The following is a 16608-nucleotide window of genomic DNA, read 5'->3' as shown; positions in this document are numbered from 1 at the left end:
TGCCCCCGCGCTGATGTCGACGAAAGAAAAACATCCCTCGAGATAGTACCTATCAGTAAAATATCAAATTCTAGAGGGGCTAATCAGAAATATAAATTGAATTGTAATGGAAAGGCAATGATGTACCGTGCAAATCACGATAAATCAGAAAGATAAGATTACCGATCACAATACCTGGAAATGCTTGTAAGTTTGTAATTTTGTAATTGAAGAGTTACGTTTGTTTCTATAAATCACGTGATGTTCTTCATACGCGGCCTGGTCGTATAATCAGAGAATTATTAACAAATAGTCTATATCAACGACAACACTTTAAATAATACACGATAATAATACCTAAGTAATTTTGTAAAAATTTGTAATTTTGTAATTGCTTTGAAGAGTTGTTTTATTCGTTTTTATCATGGGTTCAACATGTTGGACTCTATAAATTTCTATTTTTGTGGCAAAGAAACAACTGTAACTGTATAGTCTCTTCAGTTGTGGTCGGTATAATCCCAAAGTACCTTAAATTCATATTTTAATTTAAAACATATGATTGTTATTGAGGACTATAGATACTTTTATATAGATTGATAGTCCAGGATTTGAGATGTGAATATTAGGTATCAAAGACTACATTCTTTCGATATAAAAAACCGGGTCCGCTTATCGTACCCTACCCTATCGATGTTTATGATTAAGTAATATCGTTTGCCAATTTCGATATAAAAACCGGGTCCGCTTATCGTATCCTACCCCGATATCCTATTCATTTCTTAAGTACTTTTCATTTAAAAATGCAAAATGTAAAGTGGGCCTTGTACCTAACAGGATTAAAATAATCCACATTAAATTTACTGTTGTTTATTTTTTGAAACAATACTATATATAATATATGCAACATGTATTTATGTTTTATATTATTTTTAATAATCTTGTACAACTCTTAGAGTTGTTTATTTATTGAAACAGCATAAATTTAGTGAAATGTATGGGTGTTAAAATGTACATTTCTAAGCTTAAACTACAAATAATACATCTTAAAAAAATTAATTTTTTAATATATAGGCTAAAACCTTCCCAGTTGTAGCCTATGTGTTACCAAGTAAGCTAAAGGCTAACCTAGAATTGATTCAGATCAAGTTCATTCCGATGAAGTGAATCTGCTTGGATTTACTTCAAACTGTAAGTGGAGTATTGTAGGCATTGCCATGATGTAGTAACAAAGGTGAAAAATATTTTTATTAGGGCAGGCCTATCTTTAAATCAAGCCTAAACAAAATGCTGCACCAAGACAAGCCAAGTATGAGTTGTCATATTGTTAGGTTATGTTTACATATGAATAAAATGTGTGTTTTTAACAAAACATTGATTAAAATTGTATAAATGTTGAATAAATACTGACTTTGGAACCACAAAAAAATTATCACAGAATTTCAAAATGGCGTCCTACCTTCCTGTGGGCTGCTGAACAGGAACAGGCTATACCTAAGGTTGGGTCAGGAATTAAACCACTTACTGTGATGAATTTCGTCTTACATCCATTCAATATTAGTTTTTATAGGTAAATGTACTATGTCACGATAACATTTACACTAAAACTTCATTCATTTAAGAAAATGATGAGAAAATCACAGTATTTAGAACAACAAAAACTATACCCTGTCACAATTAGGGTTAAGGGAATCATTCTGAAACCAATAATTCCACCAAACCGAACAAAATTCGTAGCAGCTGAGTCGTTATAACATATGACAACCTATATCATTAAAACCGGCACAAAATGGAAGGCAATATTCCAGATACACTTGAAATTTGACTGCTGTAAACTCACAATTCAAGGAACATTATTCCGCAATGAACTAAAGTTAATGCAGTCTTTGGACGCTAGAGTGCACTGACGTCAACAAAAGCACATTGTAATTTAGTTTGAACAAAATTAATCCATAAATATGACATAAACATATTCAAATGAATTCTTAGTTCCAATAAAGTACGTATGTATTTTATTAAAACGCAAGAAAATGTACCATAAGACTATCTTTTAAACACATTTTACGCTTTTAACCACATTTATGACCTCCCGCCATTTCTAATCCGGAGGCCAGCCGATACGTAACAGCAGAAAGGTCTGTTCTGATTACAGTGGCTGCTGCTAGCTGCCGCTGATTCTGACACAAGCGACGTACAAACACTCTCCAGTTGAGGGGAAGTAACGATAACATAAGCTATAAAATTGTAATTACAGTACCTTAGCATTGTGAATAACAGTTTTTCACTATATCCGGTTATATCAGCATAAAGTTGAAACTACAGAATCTTAGTTGTAGACGACGTCACTAACCCTCGAACAGCACCAAAACTGCCAAGATGGCGGACTGGTGATCACGTGACCGCAAAATTATGACGTAGCATGTAACATGAAAGTATAGCAATAACGAAGAACTGAAAAATGTTTTGTTGTAATGAAATATTTTTTCTAACTCAGCAAAAAATTAACAAAATTGTCTCAAAAATAATATATTTCCATTTTATTTATTTGTGGAATATCAGTTAATAGATTTTTTAATTTATGAATCTATGGATTTTTCTACACATAACGCGCTTTATTTAGAAAGCGAATGATGATTATCAGGTCATTGAACGGAATGAGTACATTAGTTCTGTATATCCCCGTAATGAATTGAGAAGAAATGTAAAACAGTATACTACAGGGTTGTTTATTTAAATTTACTTTCTCTATTTAATTTTTTTTATGAAACTTGTTAATAAAAAAAGCAATCAAAGACAATTTTGATGAATGTAAAAAAAGTTGTATATAATGTAATAATAAAGGGCTGGCATCAATTTATTTTACTTGATTATAAAAACATTCAATTCATACCGCTTATTACAACTTATTTGTATTACCAACACTGTCTTTGTCTTCCACAAGATATTTCGCGTATTAAAAACAAATTAAACTATAGTAGTAAAATAAAACAATATTTTAACGGTAATGACAATAACTGTAACAGTAGCATATAGAAATCTTAAAATATTGTACAGGTCAAGTGTTTAAACAATAAAACTTGGATGCAGTTACGGTTTGTTACCTAAGGGGAGAATAAACCTGAACTGTAATATATCAATCACACTCGTGTCGCGAGACAGACGCTGGCAATGACCTACAATTTGTCTCTTACAAGGTCAGTGACAACAATCGCAGTTACTTCAAATCTTATATTGTTGTCACATTACAAGTTATGTATTCATTTGTTTCTCATACCACCCAATTATGGTAAACACGGTCCTATACTAAATCAATATAGTGTTTATTGATAAAGTGAGACAATTCTTAATATAAATTTTTTAAAGGAAGCCAGTCACATACTGATTAGGATCAGAATATAGTCCTGGACTTTGCCAGTACTATATCGGTCAGATATAATAAAATTAATAAATGACCTTGAATCGTAAATGCCGCGCCCAGCACATCATTCGAGCATAACATCTACCTTACACCCCTTGTCGTTAAAATGGTTTGGCCCAATCCTCGGCTCTTACTATGTGCCACTTTCGCGCATGCGCCGACCTTCTCCTTTTTACTTGTACATCCTAACGGCTCTCTTCCCTCTCTTTCCGTCCGCTTTGTACCAATATCCGCGAAAATAACTTGCGTTTGAACTGACGGCACAACTACTCGATAGTATGGCACGGTGTGCGGCGAATTTGGTAGAAAGAAGGAATTGATAAGAAATAATGTAAAGAGAAAATTAGTAATACTACCGTGTAATGTACAATATCGATAAAATTATTAAGCAACGATAAGTTGAGCGGCACTGCCGATCCGATATGTATATATCTATACATATAACAATATTATACATATATTATATATATATATTATATATATATATATATATATATATATATATATATATATGTGTGTGTGTGTGTTATACATATTTTATATATATATATATATATATATATATATATATATAATGCATATAATTGTATTTAAAAACACAGTAAGAATAACACATAGTTTGATTATTCTAATGAGTGGCTAAACTAAAAGTTAATCGTTGGCGAATTTAGTACCGCCATTGTGTAAACATCAACTCGTGACGTAAACTAAGAATCTGAAGTAAAGTAAGGGATGTAATTTTGACATTAACAAAATAATATTTTACGAATAAATCTTCCACAATATTTCAAAAGGAAACATTATCACTGTACAAACATTCAACAGTGAGTAAGCATTTGAGATGTGTATGTTCTACGAGTTGTACACTTGAGAAATGTATTGTTTGTAAGATTATAGTATTAATTTAATTACTTTTGATCAAAGGTCAATATTAATTCTTTAATTATAAAGCCTCTAATTATGTTATCAGAACTCAACTAACATTGTAATCATCGTGCATTTAATTTCTAACTAGACTATTGATATATTAATTTGATGGATGGCACAACAAGGCTCCAAGAAAATTATTTCTTGGATAGTTGTTCAATCAACGAGTGTCAGGGAAGACGCCGGTATGCGACGCTGTATATATATATTAAACCAATAACAATATAGTAAGGCATACAAAGCATCGTCAGAATTACACCTGCACGACTCGTTCGTGTTAGATTATTGCATACTCATATTTGACGTTCCGTGATGTGGTCTTCCTTTTGTTAATAAGAAATACAGTTCTCGTATTTGTGCTAGTTAAAAACAAATGTTACGTAACATTGTATAAGTTACGAGACGGGGTTAACCAACCAATTTATAGTGAACATATAATCCTCAATTTGTATTCAGAACCCCAACTGCATTACCACTGAAAAAATTTATAAATTTCTAAATGAATTAAGTGTGTGCTTTTTGTAATGCTTCCGCTAAATATACGGATCTAACTGGACTAAGAACAGTTTTACTTTTTACATATGCACTAATATGTCCCTATACGCATATAATTTCAGTTTAATAACCACTACAATCATGGGACTCCTCACAGCGAAAGATGGATGAATTGTTGTTTATGGATATACGATTTTCAACGTTTTCCATAGAAAACTGAAACACTACAGCATGATAAATTTCTCGAGCGAAATAAAGAACCTAATGATATACCAATATGAAGTATCCGTAAGATATCAAACGATTACAGCGTTTTGACCGCCTGACCTTGTCTAAACTTTAACTTTGATATTCATTCGTCCAATAGCTGAAATAAGGAATTAAAACATATTTATTTGTTGCATTCTCGATGTAGACATCAGCTGGCAAATGTCGAGACTTGTGTGTCAGTATTCCAATTCAAACACTTGTAGTCCAGAAGCCAAAAGTCAATTTACATTGTTTACTCAGACAAACAAGTTTTTCGTGAAACCGATAGAGTAATTCCGAATGAGAAAGACATCGATCGTCATCCGCGATAGTTTTGGTAAGAGGGTATCAAAAGTGTTTAAAATATCAAACAATGTTTTTCTGGGATCACATTTTTTTATGCCCTTAAAACCAACCGCCAGACACAAATTGAAGTTAAATCGACATCAGCTCCATATAAATACCGACTCTTAGTTTGAAAATGACGACTATGACTATCTTTATCTCACGGTATGATGCCGATATAACTATTTTTGTATCTGGCGGTTTGTTTTTAAGCATGTCAAGCTAAGAAAATGTAATCTTAGGAGAACATTTTTCTTTTTTTTTATCCTTTCGATACTTTTTCATTTCGAACCCCTCATCCCTCCTCACCAATTATCATAGCTGATGATCAATTCCTTTCTTAGAGAAAAGTAAATTTCACGAAAAAACCAGGCTTTGTGCTTATACAATGCAAATTGGCCCTAGGCTCCTTCACTATAAACCACTCACGCCCGTCGTGATTCTGCATTCTCCTTGACGGTAACTTGTGATATATCGGGGATTGTACTCTCTTGACAGAAACTTGTGATGGATACGTAATTTTAAACCCGTAACACAAACTTGTGAATGGTCGGGATACTCCACGAATATTGAATGACTCTGTTACTTATGGATGGCTAAAAAAATGTTGAATTACGTAAATGCATGGACATGCGCTTGAATGCATACAAATTAAGCCAAATACATCATTTGGTACATTGGTGTTGCTAATGTTGACATGATATTACAACAGCGACCGTCTCTGAAAATAAACCCAACGCCTCACCGAGGCTATAGTTCTCAAACAAATAAATCAAGATATTATAATTTACTAATTAATCACCTTATCAGTCTCACAACAGTTAGTAAACAAACACAACGATAGAGGAATTTAAACAAGTGTTGAAATATGTCAGTATACTAAAGAGTAAGCTTATTGAGTTGAAATCATATTCCATATTTAAATTAACATAAACATGATTAAAAAATATTATTGATGGGACTCCTCACAGCGAAAGATGGATGAATTGTTTATGGATATACGATTTTCAACGTTTTCCATAGAAAACTGAAACATAGGTGTTTTCTTTGGGAACAGCACAACAGGATTCGACGAAAAATGTTAAACAAATCTATTTAAATGCTTTGTTTGAATATTGTTTTGGCGATGGAAGGACTGTGAAGGAAACAGGAATTTCCCGGACATTTGCCATTGTTCAGTGATACAAAACAATCAGTAATATTAAGTTAAGAGATCTCTGCAATTAACCTGAGGAACAGATCAGATTGCAGTTCTCGAAACGTCGTATTACTGATTGTTTTGTATTACTGAACAATGGCAAATGTCCGGAAAATCCTATTTACCTTACAATTGAAATGCGTTACCAATGCGGGAACGACGATATTGGAGAAATAATGAATTTGAACAACCCTGAAAAAAATAAAACGAATTTTATTTAAAATGATAACTGTAATGAACGTTTTTAATTTCTGAATTATTTAGAATCTGCGGGGAAAAAGTAACTATAGTAATTTAGCTCATAGGCTATAAACTGTAAGCCACAAATATGGCTGCTTTAAATACTTGAAAATTGTATAACTGTTCAACGCTAACGTGTTATTTCTAATTATGTTATTTTTATCCCATTTTTGTCTAAAAAAGTTCGCTTTTTAACCCTATTTACAGCATGTCAATAATTGTCACCAATTTTTAAACGTCCTACATCTTACTGTTATGGTTACATTTTTAATGATCTAAACATTATTATTTAAGGGAGCGTTTGACTTCATCCCCTGAAGTCGACATGAGACGTCTGAGACATGACATCATGCTCAACAATGACTACAGTCGCGTTCTAAATTTGGTACATTCTCGGGTTTCAAAATGTTAGAAATAAACCAGAGTTATTAAAAATATAAGTTTTTATCGTACTGTACAAATAAATGCTGTTTTTAATACTTAAGTTGATCCATGAAGTCATGGTTTTTTTGCGACCTTAAAACAGGATTTTGAAACATCAGCTGACGCACAATTTATGTTTTTTTAGAGCGCTGCCTTAAACTTAGTTATTATCTCAGTACAAGTAAATTAAAGCTACTTATAATACGTACACTTAACAGCACGACTATTAATATTAAACAAATCTCGATTTAATCACAGAACAGTTTACATTTTGTATTTAAACAAATAAAAGTTTAAATGTTGTATTTAAATAAATAAAGTTTAAATGTTGTAAATAATAAATAAAAGTTTGAATTTTGTATTTAAATAAATAAAAGTTTAAATATTGTATTTAAATAAATCAACATTTATAATTTTGTTTTCGGCATGATCAAACACGTTGCTCATGACACGGAGCAAACGTATATTTTAAAACTTCTAGGACTCTGCTTCACCTCGCTCGTAAAACACGATTGCGCACTGAAAACAACCATCTATCTTTTTGTAATTTGAGGGAAATATGAAATTAAATATAAAACATCTTAATTAAACGGATGAAGTTAGGACCTAAACATCCTCGCTGTTACTAAACCTTTAACCACTTAAAATACGAGTGCATGTCTCATATGCATAGCACTTCAATCATTGGCATATTATGAGCGCCTAAACTAGTTTTAATTAATTTGCACAACTGTTGTTGGTACCAAAAACCTGCTTTTATGAGGGCATTGAACATTGAAATTAATGAATATAACATGAACATTCACTTAATTAAATTACTAGGTAGGAGTAAATACCACGTGTCGTGTCAAGGGCTTCGTTGAAGTTGTATGCAAAATTTCAAATATATGGCTTATTTCATTCTCGAGATGTTTCTGCGAACAGGTATACAGACAGACAATCACACAGAAAAGAAATTTTTACATCCCCCGACAGATGAAAGAGGAATTGTATCAGCCTATTGAGTGAAAGGCTTTTGACGATCAGCCGAATTCCGTGGTTGGACATCCGCCATCATATAACTTCTTCTTCTCTATCTAGACATTAAGTTTCATGCAAAATGTTAATGTCCGTAAATAAAATCTTTCTTGAGATATCTTGTCACATGATACATTCATATTCTTGTTTATTAGGTTTCATAACATTTTTCAAATAAAAAAACGTCCCGGTGAGATAAGAAAGATGTCCATCTAAAATAAAGTAATCCTTAAAAAGAAAATTACTAGTCCAGCTCCTTGTAATACTAAGGAGTATAAATATTCACTTGAATGCTGAACTCATAAATATTGATCTGATTACCGAGACTAATTCTCACTTCTCACTCTCACTCAATGACATGGCAATGACAGAGGTCGTGGCGTCTTCTGCCTATCCTGGGCTCCAGACTTTTCTAGCTGTTCTTATCACCAAAAACCCCTCGTGAGTGTCGAGTAGTATACCGTTTTAACCCACCTGATATCGAGACTACATATCATTTTGTGACTCTGTAATCAAGAATTCGCTGCAAGTGTCGACCTTTATTTATATTTTTGTAAAACTTCAGTCATGCAGTTATTCTACACTGGATTATGATTCGAATGCATCTACTGAACGATGCCTTACTCGTACAGGACTGGTAAAAGAGCCAATAACCGTGTATTTTATTCACCTACGATTCTCTACTGAACGATGCCTTACTCGTACAGGACTGGTAAAAGAGCCAATAACCGTGTATTTTCTTCACCTACGATTCTCTTCTGAACGATGCCTTACTCGTACAGGACTAGTAAAAGAGCCAATAACCGTGTATTTTCTTCACCTACGATTCTCTACTGAACGATGCCTTACTCGTACAGGACTGGTAAAAGAGCCAATAACCGTGTATTTTCTTCACCTACGATTCTCTACTGAACGATGCCTTACTCGTACAGGACTGGTAAAAGAGCCAATAACCGTGTATTTTCTTCACCTACGATTCTCTACTGAACGATGCCTTACTCGTACAGGACTGGTAAAAGAGCCAATAACCGTGTATTTTCTTCACCTACGATTCTCTACTGAACGATGCCTTACTCGTACAGGACTGACTGGTAAAAGAGCCAATAACCGTGTATTTTATTCACCTACGATTCTCTACTGAACGATGCCTTACTCGTACAGGACTGGTAAAAGAGCCAATAACCGTGTATTTTCTTCACCTACGATTCTCTACTGAACGATGCCTTACTCGTACAGGACTGGTAAAAGAGCCAATAACCGTGTATTTTCTTCACCTACGATTCTCTACTGACCGATGCCTTACTCGTACAGGACTGGTAAAAGAGCCAATAACCGCGTATTTTCTTCACCTACGATTCTCTACTGAACGATGCCTTACTCGTACAGGACTGGTAAAAGAGCCAATAACCGTGTATTTTCTTCACCTACGATTCTCTACTGAACGATGCCTTACTCGTACAGGACTGGTAAAAAGAGCCAATAACCGTGTATTTTCTTCACCTACGATTCTCTACTGAACGATGCCTTACTCGTACAGGACTGGTAAAAGAGCCAATAACCGTGTATTTTCTTCACCTACGATTCTCTACTGAACGATGACTTACTCGTACAGGACTGGTAAAAAAGCCAATAACCGTGTATTTTCTTCACCTACGATTCTCTACTGAACGATGCCTTACTCGTACAGGACTGGTAAAAGAGCCAATAACCGTGTATTTTCTTCACCTACGATTCTCTACTGAACGATGACTTACTCGTACAGGACTGGTAAAAGAGCCAATAACCGTGTATTTTCTTCACCTAAGATTCTCTACTGAACGATGACTTACTCGTACAGGACTGGTAAAAAAGCCAATAACCGTGTATTTTCTTCACCTACGATTCTCTACTGAACGATGCCTTACTCGTACAGGACTGGTAAAAGAGCCAATAACCGTGTATTTTCTTCACCTACGATTCTCTACTGAACGATGACTTACTCGTACAGGACTGGTAAAAGAGCCAATAACCGTGTATTTTCTTCACCTACGATTCTCTACTGAACGATGACTTACTCGCGAAGGATCTAGTACAGAGCCTATGACTACGTATTATCATCACTTACGATACTCTATTGAACGATGACTTACCCACAAAGGATCTAGTACAGAGCCGGTGTACTAAAAAGACATTACTTAAAAAGTAATCAAAGAATCAATGAGCTTACACTGTTTGTATTGAGTCACATACGCAAGTTAATGATAACCTGACAATGTTAACAAAAGCAAACTGATATCAGGAGCAAATTGTTACCAGGATCGTTGATTAATTACTTTCAAATAGGCCATCACGTTGGAAAGTTCTGACTGCTTTCCCGAATAACTCCCAGTAATCAATAATTATTACGGATATACTGATTAAAATTTTAATAAAGATTAATGTAATATTCAGTTTTTGTGGTATTTCATGAAAATAACAAAAAACTATAACTAAAACATTAAGAGTAGTCACGTTTATGAACACTGTAAAGAATATTGTATTACCAATATTCAGGGACTCATTATTAACTGCGAACGTCTCCAATGACTTATTCCCACAAATTAAACGTGTTAAACACGGCACTTACAGCTACACCCAAAACACTAAGTCGCCGCGAAATATCCCACCTATCCACTGAATGCGATCCGTCGAGACAGCTGATTTCATTCATTAAACAAATCAGCGACCAGAGTAAAGCTTATCAATTAATGCTATCTCACGCTTTCTCTCTCATTTACGTCTCTCGTTAAAGGTTCCGACAGTACTGTCAATATCTGCGACGTACACGTTCTGTCCCACGCTTGTATCACGTGTCACGTTTTATACATTTGGTTATATTGTACAGCAAGTATTGTTCAGTTTATATTACAAATCTTTCACGGCACTTATGTCGTTTAACTTCGGTTACACGGTAATGTCATTGTCATGTTTTACACGTACGGTTACAGTGTACAGGTCTTGTCCAGTTTATACCAAATGTTTTCTCGGTAATAAAACTACTGACAATACATGTGTCGTACAGCCTCAGTTACACGGAAATGTTATTATCACGTGTTACACGTATTGCTACAGTGTACAGTACGTATTTTCCCGTTTATACCACATGTTTCCACGCCAATAAAACTACTGACAATACCTGTGTCGTACAACTTCAGTTACACGGAAGTGGCATTGTCACGTGGTATACGTACTGCTACAGTGTACAGTACGTATTTTCCAGTTTATGCCACATGTTTCCACGCCAATAAAACTACTGACAATACCTGTGTCGTACAACTTCAGTTACACGGAAGTGTTATTGTCACGTGTTACACGTACTGCTACAGTGTACGGTACGTATTTTTCAGTTTATACCACATGTTTCCACGCTAATAAAACTACTGACAATACCTGTGTCGTACAACTTCAGTTACACGGAAATGTTATTATCACGTGTTACACGTATTGCTACAGTGTACAGTACGTATTTTCCCGTTTATACCACATGTTTCCACGCCAATAAAAACTACTGACAATACCTGTGTCGTACAACTTCAGTTACACGGTAGTGTTATTATCACGTGTTACACGTACTGCTACAGTGTACAGTACGTATTTTTCAGTTTATACCACATGTTTCCACGCCAATAAAACTACTGACAATACCTGTGTCGTACAACTTCAGTTACACGGTAGTGTTATTGTCACGTGGTACACGTACTGCTACAGTGTACGGTACGTATTTTCCAGTTTTGCCACATGTTTCCACGCCAATAAAACTACTGACAATACCTGTGTCGTACAACTTCAGTTACACGGAAGTGTTATTGTCACGTGTTACACGTACTGCTACAGTGTACGGTACGTATTTTTCAGTTTATACCACATGTTTCCACGCCAATAAAACTACTGACAATACCTGTGTCGTACAACTTCAGTTACACGGAAGTGTTATTGTCACGTGTTACACGTACCGCTACAGTGTACATATTACGCTTTCCCCCCGAATCCCTTGGGCGGATATGACAACCATAATCAAATTCGATATTGCCTACGTAGACATGAAGTTTCATGCAAAGGTATAAGTGTACAGCATGTTTATTTCTCAATAAAACCCGCGGGATAGATATATACATACAGATAGCCAGACAGACAAAGGAAACATTTTGCCAGTCCAATGAGAGGTAACGAAACATGCAACATATCAAGAGTATAGCTCATTCCATTCCCAAGATATACTGCGGAAAGTTAGGCTTCCAATACTCATGAAGGGAGGTGCAGTGTTATCGGCGAGTTTAAGATTAATACTCATGTCATGATACAAAATGTCATGTCTGTGTCTCAATTAGTTTTTGAGATTTCGTGCGGGCAGGCATAAATGAACCTTTTCCAGTTCTCCGAGAGACAGCCTTCGCTAACGCTCGACCAGTTATGATCCCGAGTGGAAAATGTAAACAATATCGTTTATAAGTTGAGTCGGACATTGGAATGGCTATTGTTTATAATACTGTATGTAAACGAGGAATGATAAGTTTGTGTTTATCTCCATTATAACTGCGATAATTAAGACTGCACAGGTAATCACGGACATGGAGTGAGGACGAAACAAAAAATGTTCACCAAGGAATGTCTAACGTTAGTTGTCCAGACCACACCACACATCACCTATCATTTGAATTGTTAAACCCCTACTGATTGAATGATCTGTTACCGTCTCAAACACATTTATAGGACAACGTTTGTGACTGATTGTCTCAATACTAGCATAAGCGAATCCACAGTGGCAAATATGGCAAGAAATATTTACTGAAACCTTAATAAGTCCATAATATGAGCAATCGAGTTTATGAAACATTTCGAGATTGATTTTTTTGTATAGTTATATCGAGTAGACACAACAGCCGTCTTTCTCCATCTTCTCAAAGGCTCGAAGCAGACGATTGTAGTGTGTGAAGTCTGATTCTAGTGAAGTCCAAAGGTATGAGTAGTGGGCAGTTCCAAATTTTTAGGAACCTCTCATTACAAAACCAGTAATACTTTTTATTATACCAAAATCGTATTAAAAATAATTTTCCTAAAAAAAAATTTTGTATGTAAAATACAATAAATCCTATTACATTTGAGGAGTTTTTACAACAATAAGAGGACTACAAAAGACCATATTTATGTTAAAATTTTATAAACACTATCATACATAAAAATGTTTTTTTTTTTACTGGAAGGGGCGAAAACACTTATCAACGCCTCTGATAAATACTGACTTTTTTGCTAGTGTCAGATTGCTATACAAGTACTCGTACGGACTGACTATATGGAGAACAAAAATTTTTAACTAAACGTTACGATTTTTTTGCCAATAATTAATTTAATGTCTTTTTATCGTACTGGTTGTAAGGGGGTAACCTTGATAAAAAACTATGAATAACAATAATACCGACTACAAACTGAACAACAATTGAATAAATAAATCAATTTATACTCAACAATTACCAAGAATACAAATCAGATAGTATTTAATCCATTACACATTCATTATCAGGTTTAATATATTTCAATAAATTCATAAAAAGGAACAAGTAAAAACTGATAAAAGAATACTGAAACGCCTGCAAGGAAAATAAAATGTATCGATTTTATTAATAAAAACACCGATACATAATATACGCGTAGATCGAGGCAGTGTAAAGATTAAGGAGATCACGACACGGGTTGTACATTAACACCCTCGGGCTTGACGTGCAGCTCCTTTTTTAATGATTTTGTGCTATTGATTTAGGATCATGTTCCACTGCATGGGCGGTAACTAATCTAGTTTATTGCATATAATTTATGAAAGAATCAATGTCAATGTCGTTAAATATATTAGCAATATATTCGAATCTACTAAGCAAATAATTAATGTTTGATTAAATCATTTGTCTCAATAATAGAGTTTTTGTTTGAACTAAAAACAATATTTATAATATAATATGGAAGCTAACTATCGTGGACGTAAACTACGAATACAAGCAGTAAAAATTCACTCTAAAGGAATATAATCGTACAGCGTAAGTTGAAAGTATGGATACACTCTGTTTAGTTTTTGATGGATAAAGATGGAGGGATGGAACTCAGGACACCTTTCTAGGAAATAGAAGTTAACTTTTTAGTCACTGCTACAACCTTGCGCAATTCCCCAAAATTGGATTTGGGGTGAGAGGGGCTCCAAATGTTTAAACGTAAAGACCCATTAATTTTAATGAGCTACTGGGTTAAGATAGAAAGCTTTAGTTTCCACTGTTCTTCTTTCATTAATCTTCTTTTATTGATTATTCTATTTATCTTTTATCTGCAGGGATTGTGCGCTAAATACTTACTAAATATATAGGATTATTACAGACCTAGTTGAAGTCTATATTTATATTGGGGGGGGGGGGGGGTGGGGGGGGGGGGGGGTGGGGGGGGGGGGGGGTGGGGGGGGGGGGGGGTGGGGGGGGGGGGGGGTGGGGGGGGGGGGGGGTGGGAGATGGTTTTCTGCTTTTAATAATAATCACGTCGAGCTCGTTGAAAATTACCTAACTCAATTGTAAGTAATTCGTAGGTCTAGTGGCTTGTTCCCGTACGAATTAAGACATAAATTTATCAATAAATTTTGATTTTATATCGCGTGTTTCGATGCGCAGAGTTTAATATTTAAACAAGATTGCATTCATTGATATAAAATGAAGATATTACGAGAACGTCTTGTCTGTTACATAAATAACAAGATCAAATAAGTACATAACACGCACCAACAAGGTTTAATTAAGCTCACTCGTTGTGATTATGCGATGTAATTAAGTACGTTTTACAGTGTTTCACGCAAACTGTAAAATGCCTTTCCGACCACATAACCGTTTACCTTTGTTTGGATGTTAATAACATTGTTATTTTTTTTAATTTCCACTATTAAATATGACTTTAGCAAATGTTTAAATGTTTAACAGTTATTGAACGTTTCTTATTCATGAACAAAACTATATTTGTTCCTTTTATTATTTCTTCATTATTCCTTTTATTCATATCGATTCGTCACTTACCATATTCCTATTATTGAGTAATAAATGCAACGTAAGATCATGGAGGACATTCTTTGAACACAAAAACATCCCTTAAGTGCGAGGAGCTTTTGTTATGACTTCCTATAGAATATTTAAGTTATTGTATGTTTATTGCTTTATTAATTTCGTCGGTAAAGAAATTTAAAGCGAATTCAGGTTTTTAGGGGTATTTACCATTAATTTGCTGAAGGTTTGCTGGTAACATTACAGGGTGGTAAAGTACATTTCTGCAATAGTTTTGGTTTAGTTTTTACTGTTGGACCTGATGTAAGATGTTAATTGTTATTTTATATCAGGTTAGAAAGCCTAAGATCCGTGTGTTGGCAAGTCCATAACTCAGTTATTCCTCGAGCACCTACCTTCGCTAACGCTCAGCCAAATCCCAGAGTGTGATGATGGAGTGACATGTACCTAATAAAATTCTATATTAATAAATAAAGCATCGGTGAAAAATTTAAAGCTATATCTCAATTAGATTTCAGAATATCGTGCAGACAAGTGGACAGAACAGAAAGTTTGCCTGCCGCCTGAGTGTCGGGCTTCGCGAAACATTTAGCCAATAAACACTGTCGTAAAGTAACGAGCTGTGAACCCCTGCAAGACAAGGTGTAGGCAAATTTGATATGTGTAGATGCACTTCAGGTTCATTTGCTGCTCTGGTGATTGTAGGCAATGCGTCGCGTAGTCACTCCACACTCGCCGCTGTTACTAAACCACGAGTGGCAGAGTGTTCATTATTTCAGATGTAATTGGGTGAGCTCTCCTGTATCAAGCATGCCTTACTCTTAAACAACCATTACTCTGGTTTGCAAAAAGTACAGTTTCCAAGCAATTAAAATGATTATTGCTGTAAAGCATTATTGGTGTACTCACTTGATGACGAAATCTTTAACAATATACTAATCTAAATAACAATTATAACTTGTGTGTATTATATCCTTATAAATATTATTGTATTCTCGATGATTTTGTGTAGCATTAATTTCTATTGTTGCACTGCAGATAAGTGTATCGTAGTACTAATTTAACATGAATAATTTGGTGTCATGTTATTAATGCTTATATATCTATCAGATCTTATGTTTATACGTTGTCTTAGCCTTACATAACAACGATAGATTTTATGCGGAAATTGTTGGAAAATGGGTAATAATCCAATCAATTGGTGGATTGATATAAACTATTCTTTTCAATTAAGTAAATAAAAACCATACAGAATTAAGTGATATGAACTTGATCTTTGG

At 34.6% G+C, this 16608-nt stretch overlaps 1 protein-coding gene across 6 annotated transcripts in view; it reads right to left on the bottom strand.

The window, feature by feature from the left end:
- LOC124358031 (MOG interacting and ectopic P-granules protein 1) overlaps positions 1-2366 on the bottom strand; it is a 50877-nt gene extending 48511 nt beyond the window's left edge. For 3 of the 6 annotated variants that reach the window (XM_046810333.1, XM_046810325.1, XM_046810342.1), the window contains exon 1: positions 1436-1806. The gene's annotated coding sequence lies outside the window, so the exon portion shown is untranslated. Of the gene's footprint in view, positions 1-1435; positions 1808-2233 lie in introns of those variants that run through there. The other 3 variants (XM_046810308.1, XM_046810298.1, XM_046810317.1) reach the window with 3 other exon arrangements.
- Positions 2367-16608: the final 14242 nt, after the last annotated feature.

Source organism: Homalodisca vitripennis, chromosome 1 (genome assembly GCF_021130785.1).
Source record: "Homalodisca vitripennis isolate AUS2020 chromosome 1, UT_GWSS_2.1, whole genome shotgun sequence".
Lineage (NCBI taxonomy): Eukaryota > Metazoa > Arthropoda > Insecta > Hemiptera > Cicadellidae > Homalodisca > Homalodisca vitripennis.
This window is presented reverse-complemented; position numbering and strand designations above follow the sequence as displayed.